Source organism: Macrobrachium nipponense, chromosome 18 (assembly GCF_015104395.2).
Source record: "Macrobrachium nipponense isolate FS-2020 chromosome 18, ASM1510439v2, whole genome shotgun sequence".
Taxonomy (NCBI): domain Eukaryota; kingdom Metazoa; phylum Arthropoda; class Malacostraca; order Decapoda; family Palaemonidae; genus Macrobrachium; species Macrobrachium nipponense.
This window is the reverse complement of record NC_087211.1, coordinates 70,302,798-70,312,084: the sequence shown is the minus strand read 5'-3', so window position 1 is coordinate 70,312,084 and position 9,287 is coordinate 70,302,798.

The window sequence follows — 9,287 nt, the reverse complement described above, 5'->3', positions numbered from 1 at the left end:
TGCATTTCGGTTTATCAAGATTTACTCATTTGTATTCACTCTAACACGATTCTTACCATCTTGAAAATACCATTCCATTTCCTTTTTGGTAAGTTAAAGCAATAACTGTAACTTTATGCTCTCAATTTCCGATTAAAGAAGAGGATCTGAAGTAGAATTAAACAACGAACCTTAGTGGTCTGGTACGAGTGGCAGTCGATCACGATGAGGCAGGAATTTCAAGAAGTTGAAATAGTTATAAAAAGTAGGCTTCTCTTTTTTCTGACATTTTTAACCTTTCTTTCAAGTTCTGAAACCTTGAACTTTGGATTTGAGCCATGTGACCTAACGTGACCCACTTTTAGAAACGTCGAGTTGTGGATTCGAACAATGTGACCTAACGTGGCAACAATTTTGAACCCTTGAACTTTGTATTTGAACCATGTGACCTAATGTGACCCAATTTTAGAACCCTCCAGCTTTGAATTCGAACAATGTGACCTAACATGGCAACAATTTTGAACCCTTGAACTTTGTATTTGAAGCATGTGACCTAATGTGACCCAATTTTAGAACCCTCCAGCTTTGAATTCGAACCATGTGACCTAACGTGACGCCAGTTATGAACCGTTGAACTTTGGATTTGAAACATGTGACCTAATACGACCTACTTTTATAACCCTCGAGCGTTGAATTCGAATCATGTGACCTGTCATGAACCCCAGTTTTGAACCCCTGACCTAATGATGTAGACACGTGACCTGTCTTGAACCCCAGTTTTGAACCCTTGACTTAATGTTGTAGACCACGTGACCTGACATGAACCCCAGTTTTGAACCCTTGACCTAATGATTCAAATTATTTGACCTAACGTAAACCCTGTTCGTGGAAAATGACCCAAGGTCACCTGTGCAATGTGCTGGAAACCTATTGTCCCAAAAGGATTCAATTGCTTCATAAAGTTATTACTTTGCATACGCGTCACTTCCCTCGTCAAATATATCAAATATGTTATGAGCCCATCCGCGAAGATATTTGATTTGCCACACAATAAAAAAGTCTAATATGTCAAAATATATTCGACAGATTGGACAAGCGACTGACGCTTAAAACGGTTGTCTCAATTTAGTCTGTCTGTTTCAGTCATTCAGTCGTCCTATACGTCAAATAAATCCTGTATGTAAATAAATCCCTTAACGTGGATGAGTGGACGGTTATATTGACAGCGCTGCTCCATTAGGGCAATACATTCACTGATCTCATTGCCTGCTCCAAAAAAGTTTGGTAATCGAATGCCGTGGATGTTATCGTACACTACATCCAACTGATGTTTGGGAGAAATCAAAAGTGTCGGTTTTGGTTTTCTGTAAACTACTGTCGGTACTTTTTCTGTTCGCCCTCAGATCTTAAAAACTACTGAGGCTAGATGGCTGCAAATTGGTTATGTTGATCCTCTACCCTCCAGTCATCCACCATACCAAATTGAACCCTTCTAACCTCAGTAGTTTTTATTTTATTTAAGGCTAAATTTAATCATAATCGGGCTTCTGGCAGCGATATAGAAAAGGCCACCACTTGTCAGTGGTTAAAATTTCATTAGCCGCTGCTCATGCAGCATTATACCGAGACCACCAAAAGATAGATATATCTTTGGTGGCCTTCATTATACGCCGTAGCGGCTGTACAGAAACCTGTTATATATTGGCTATCATTTCAATTCCTCTGTCCTCTAAATAACTGGAACTTTCTCAACATACTTTCGAACTTTGAAACTTTCTTCTTAAATAATAACCTCAGTGCAATTGCGTGTAAGTGTGTGTTCATGCTATAGATTTTCGTGATTAGATATTCAAACATATGTTTACACTCTCGTTTCTGTTGTATCTTTTAAGTCTGAGTGAAATTGGGTTAAAGGTATAAAGAAAACACGAACCACACGCGCTTCCACAAACATAGAGACACGTTAACAGATGTTTGTTTACCAAGAAAAGAGAATAAAGATGTGACACACAAAGTATCTAATCTAGATAACTAGGAAACAAGAATGAAAGGAAATAATAATAATAATAATAATAATAATAATAATAATAACAACAACAACAAAACAACAACAACAACAACAACACAAAATAATAATAATAATAATAATAATAATAATAATAATAATAATAATAATAATAATAATAATAATAATAATTTTCTAAGGGGTCGACAATAAAACAAAACAAACAAAATTGTTAAGGGTTCGTGTATAATTTAATAACACTTTACAAATCTTTCGAACCCTTCCCTAGGTTCATCTTCAATTTCTTGGACCGAAGATGAACCCAGGGAAGGATTCGAAAGCTTTGTAAAGTGTTTTTAAATTATACACGAACTCTTTAACATTCTTTTTGTTTTTTTTTTTTATTATTGTGGACCCCTTAGAAACACATATATACTCTCGTGATAGAGAGCGTTTCCCAAATAATAATAATAATAATAATAATAATAATAATAATAATAATAATAATAATAATAATAATAATAATAATAATAATAATAATGTTCTAAAGGGTCTACAATAATACTAAGTGTTAAGAGTCAGTGTATAATTTTTAAGACTACAAAAAGCTTAAAAACTATATACGGACTCTTAACACTTTGTATTATTGTGGACCCTTTAGAACATTATACATACTCTCGCGATAGAGAGTTTTCCCCTAATAATAATAATGTCACGAAAACCAGGAAAACAGAGAATAACAACAACAACGATAACTGTGAGAAAAGTAGACATTTTCCAATGCCTGTTCGACATGCCATGTCCCCCGGTCGTTCGAGCAGAGCTCTCCCCGGAAAAGAAGCAATTTGCAGTACGAACAATTACGGCACCGAAGGACAAAAATGTCGACCAAATAATGTACCTTACTCGTGTAGTGACCATTAAAAAAAACCGAAGAAATAAATATATTTTTCTTTTTTATTTTCTTGTGGAGGAATTGATTTGTAAGGTTCTGAGTGTAGTAGTACCAATCGGCTACTTGCAGCGGTGATGAAAGCATTATATATGATATGTATATATATATATATATATATATATATATATATATATATATATACATATATATATATATATATATATATATATATATATATATATATATATATATATATATATATATACATATATTACATAATGTATTACGTATATATACGTATATATATATACATATAAATATATATGTACAGACACATATATATATATATACGTATATTATATATATATACTATATATATATATATAATAATATATATACGTATATATATATATATATATATATATATATATATATATATATATATATATATATATATATATATATATATAAGCGTAAGTTACTCTTTAGCGTTTATTCTCCCGGGCATTCTCCTCGGCGCATAAACCCCGAGACCTTTATCAAACTCGGTCGTTTGGGAAAATTCAAGAGGGGAATGACGAGTTGTTTATGGGAGCTCGTATAAACTAAATCTCGCCAAGAACGCCGGGAGTGTGATGCATTAGCGAGGGTCACGGTACATCAAGAGAGAGAGAGAGAGAGAGAGAGAGAGTGTGTGTGTGTGTGTGTAAGAGAGAGAGAGAGAGAGAGAATTATATAAAATCGAGGTACAGTCATTTTGCATCTTGTACGTTTGAGAGAGAAAGTGTGTGTGTGTGTGTGTGTGTGCGTGTGTAAGAGAGAGAGAGAGAGAGAGAGAGAGAGAGAATTATATAAAATCGAGGTATAGTCATATTTACATTGTGTGTGCGTGTGTGAGAGAGAGAGAGAGAGAGAGAGAGAGAGAGAGAATGATATAAGATCGAGGCATAGTCATATTTACATTTGTGTGTGTGTTTGTGTGTGTATGTGAGTGTGAGAGAGAGAGAGAGAGAGAGAGAGAGAGAGAGAGAGAGAGAGACGGGGGGGGGAGGAAGAGAGAGAGGATTATATAAAATCTAAGCGTAGTCATGGTAGGATTTTTTTATGAGAGAGAGAGAGAGAGAGAGAGAGAGAGAGAGAGAGAGAGGAGAGAGAGGTAAATCACAAATGAGAGCCACTGACCAACACACAGAAACAAAGGTAATACCCATTAATTCCTTTTTTTATTTATTCATCATTCATTGTTCTCTCTTCTATTGGGATGTTCTTTAAGAACAATTTCCCGGAAGATCTTTGGAGAATGAAAGGGTGCTGGAATCAAGACCTTTAATTAACTCTGTTGTAATTCCCTAGATACTACAATGGGTCCGATGCGTTTCCATTGGTATCAAGACGTCTTCAGTGCAATGTAACTTTTCCTCAGTTACTTGTTAGTCATTTGTCCTGAAGTTTCCTTGATGCCTGTATATGTAGTGAGTTGTAACTGTGTTTGATTGAAATCCTTTTATTTTCTAGTGAAACTCAGGGAAATAAAAATAAAGAATTGGGCCCCCCCACTCCCCCCCCCACAAAAAAAAAAACAAAACAAACAAAACAAACCCAGAAATGTAAGGAAAAACAGGATGTTAATGTTGATAAAAAAAAAGATAATGTTTCACCAACCCAAGTTTCTAAATGAAATTTGCTTAAAAGAAAAACTTGTCCCACAAGACAATAATCTAAGCACTTCTTTTAGCTTAAATCTACGTAATTAAAATTTGTTCACGACCTGTACCATCAAGTCCTAACATTCTGGACCCATTTTCCACATAAAACGATCCATACCCTTATAAACAAGGCACTGAATGGCTATAGATTAAAATAACCTATTATAAGAAGGCTTGAGCGAATAATAGGAATTTAACTGAAACCGTCATACAGTCATTTTAATATACATAATCACTGTACATTTTTATGACGATATACAGGCGAGAAACTGAAGTCATGAATAATGAATGAATAAATTAATCATGCGCATGGGTTTATGGACAAAAGCGTGATCGCTTATCAACAAGGCGTGATCCGACCTCCAGCTTACTCTGGGCAAGTTTAAAAATCTACGGTCAAGTAGAGCGTTCTTTCAACAACGAAAATTGAAATAAATACGCTATATTTTATTACAAATAATTGCTCGGTATTGTTTAACATGCACACTATTTTTTATTTTCTTATTTTTTCACATTTTCATTATAAATAAATCATAAATATCCTAAAATTCCTGTTTCTTTAACTCATCGAGAAACACCTTTTTTCAGCCCTTTTTAAGCTTATCCATTGATCTTTCCTATTCCCCTAACAAGAGCAACAACAGCAAGAACAACAACAATAAATTAGTTTGAGAGAGAGAGAGAGAGAGAGAGAGAGAGAGAGAGAGAGAGAGCCTCATGCGTATTTCCAAGGGCTCAGTCATAAAACCTTAAAAGGACCTTCCATCAGAATCTCGTGGATTTTAAAAGCGCTAATTCTCCAGCCATTTCTATTCCACAAAGCACTGCCATAACTCCCTAGGGGCACTTCGTCCTTCGTTATCGCCGCGTATAATCGTTGGTAATGAGATCAGATGATTATTCACGATACTCTAACGACTTTTAAAGAGGCGGTCGCATTGATGAAGTGCTAGTCTCCTTTCCCTTATGCTTCATCTTTTTCCGGTTTCGGGTTCTTGATTTGCTGAATATCAGATCAGGTGATTTTAGAATGAGAATTTTGCTGTGACATATTTGTTTCTTTTTACACACGAATCATGAACTGTATCATTTAATTAGACGAATAATGAAATGTTAAAATGATACTTGCCTACGTAAAACATTTCTGATAAGACGCGCCCCCACAAACGTTTGTATCATTGAATTACATGAATGTTGAAATGTTAAAATGATATACTTGCCTACAACAAACATCTAATGGTTTCCTGCAATTGATTCCATTAAGAAGAATTCCCACTGGAACTCCTTCAGCGTACTCTCCAAACATTTAAGCAGGATTAAGTAAAAGGGTCCTTCGTAGGAAACTGCCCCCAGAGGAATACTCGGCGTCGGGACTTTGTGTGGCCCAGGAGCTCATTAAAATCGGACTACGTCGTAGCTGTATCGATGAAGAATCGGTGGGACTTTGAACTACGGGTACAGGGAGAGTGAAAAGGAGACTTTTTGAAGTAAATCAGCTTTGGAATTCTAAGCCTGTTATTTTAATAGGTTTCTTGCGCGACAGGGAGCGTCTGTCTGAGTCCTTGGGGATGAATCTCTCTCTCTCTCTCTCTTACTATGTTGTATTATTCGTTCCTCTCTCTTTCTCTCTCTCTTATTATCTCTCTCTCACTCTCTCTCCCTGTTACTGTTCGTATAATTCTCTTTCTCTTTCTCTCTGTCTCTCTTTCCCTCTCTCTTATTAGGTCTTATCATTCCCGTCTCTCTCTCTCTCTCTCTCTCTCTCTCTCTCTCTCTCTCTTACTATGTTGTATTATTCTCTTCTCTGTCTTTTTCTGTCTGTCTGTCTGTCTGTCTGTCTGTCTGTCTGTCTCTCTCTCTCTCTGTTCTCTAATTATGTCGTATCATTCCCTTCTCTCTCTCTCTCTCTATCTCTCTCTCTCTCTCTCACTGTTCTCTAACTATGTCGTATTATTCTCTTCTCTCTCTTTCTCTCTGGCTCTCTTTTCCTCCCTCTTATTAGGTCTTATCATTCCCGTCTCTCTCTCTCTCTTGCTATGTCGTGTTATTCTCTTCTCTGTCTTTCTTTCTTTCTCTCTTATTAGGTCTTATTATTCTCCTCTCTCTCTCTCTCTCTCTCTCTCTCTCTCTCTCTCTCTCTTTCTCAGGCCCTGTGCTCTGCTATTCTCACTTTCTTCCTCTCTCCTAATTTTTTCTTTCTGCTTTCGCTTTCTCTCCTCATTGCAAGTATGTTAGTCGGTCTGACTACTTCTCACTTTATTCCTTTTCGTATTAAGTATATTACCGTATGATGATATTAGGCTTAGCAACTGCATGCTATGGTAAATGCATTCATATAATACATCATTTCATAGGTATGTTAGTGTAAATAGATATTTGGTCTTATTTGTTGCCTTTAAAATAAGCTCTGAATAGCAATAGCTTTATTAAATAAGATATCTCTCGTCGGCTCTCGGACCTGGAAGAATGTCAGTAGAACTACGGTTCCTTCCAACGTTGAATGTCGGTGTGACTACGGTTCCATCAGCCTTGATCTCCGTTCACTTTGCAGCGATTCCACCAAATCTCTCGCATCGAGGAGGCAAGATATCGGAGGATATCGGAAGATATCTTGCCCGACCCTCTGAGAGATCGACACGCCAGAACGAAAGGAATTGGAAAGAAACAGGAATTCCGGGAAATGGATCTTCAACCCGCAAAAAAAAGAAAAAAGAAAAAAAAAGAAAAAAGAAAAAGAAGAAGAGACTCTACGGGTCGGCCTCGTATATCTTCGACTTCTGGTGGACTCCCTTTCGTCTCCGAGTCCTTTTAAAAAGTATGAAGGAAGTGGCGTCTTATCAAAAAGCTGTTAGGGAACTCGCGAAATAAAAGGAAGGAGGAAATATTGCTATCTCGCGACGGAGGAGGAGGAATTCTTTCTTATCTGGCACACACCTTTGCTGCTTCCTCGAAGATTTCACTTCGCAGACAAAAGGTCGAAGATTTAGCGAGGACATAATGGCGGAGAGAAAGGTCGCCCCCGGTCTTTCTATTTTTTGCTCCGTCCTCTGGTGGAGAGAAATATGATTTTTTTGACGTCGCTGTAATCATATAAAAGGGATTTCTATGTATGTCCTTTATTATTGATTTAAGAATAATAATAATAATAATAATAATAATAATAATAATAATAATAATAATGATAATAATAATAATAATAATAATATCATTATTAATAATGATAATAATAATAATAATTAATTATTGTTTATAACTTGACAAAAAAAATATTATATTCAATGGTTCCTTACGCAAGTATATATATATATATATATATAATATATATCATATATAGTACTATATATATATATATATATATATATATATATACATACAATGAAGGCAGGGGAAGCACACCAACAGGTCAAGGAACTCATATTTATTAAGTTACAACGTTTCGAAGCCAATCAGCAGGCCTCATTGTCAAGCTAAAAAGTAACAATATCTAATTAACTACAATAGAATTAAGCTACAATATTAAAATACACAATGTAAGGTACAATAAAATAATCAGTTAAAAAATACAAATAAGGACCAACGTTGAATGTGAAGACAGAGGAAGGACTAAAAAAAAACGTAAAACAGTTCACGAGAGATAAAGAGGTGTAGACGTGGCATGGGTGTTCAGTGAGGGGACCAGTTTTTTAATGAACAATGATTCATTTATTAAAAAAAAACTGGTCCCCTCACTGAATACCCATGCCACGTCTACACCTCTTTACCTCTCGTGAACTGTTTACGTTTTTGTTAGTCCTTCCTCTGTCTTCACATTCAACGGTTGGTCCTTATTTGTATTTTTAACTGTGATTGTTTTATCGTACCTTACATTGTGTTTTAATATTGTAGCTTAATTTTATTTTACTAACTTAGATATTGTTACTTTTTAGCTTGACAATGAGGCCTGCTGGTTGGCTTCGAAACGTTGCAATTTAATAAATATCAGTTAAAACTTTGTAATGAAGCTCATGCTCTGAGTGACATATCGGCCAAATTTTAATCTTAAACCTCTTCTGCCGAGTGGTGTAGCAACATGATATTGTCTATAAGCTCCAGACAGACTTTGCCGTCAAGTCCTGCCTGCGATTAACTTGTTATAGGATGAGTTAAATTTTGTAAGACAAAATTAAAATTTCTTGCAGTAAGGCTAGACACTTCTGAGCAGGAGAGTTAGGGTTATTAAAATACACATTTAGATGAAGATAAATTTAAAGGCATTGTCACTCGAACATTGGGAGACAGGTATGGTAGCCTAACTGCATAAATAAAGTATAAGGAGAGTTGTAAGAAAAGGGATAGCTTTAAAAACTGGGAATAAAACTCCTTGATTCGTAAATTTGACGAAATAGATACATGAAGAATAAAGGACATTGGATAACCGCCCCCCCCCCCAACACAAGAATATTAACAAAACAAGGAACTGCAATTTCTTCCTGCACGCCATCCGTAACATACTTTATCAAATAACACGTGAAAAAGCGTATATTCTCTCTCTGGTATACAATTCGCCTAGAAAAATACCCAGTGCTTCAGAGCCAATAAAGTGACTCACTGCTGGCGCCATATTTTTGCAGAATGATACAGCTATAGCTTACATAAACAATAAAGTTGTCAACTATTTCAAAAGAATGGCCACATGTGTTTTTCGAATGGTCCCTCGGACTTT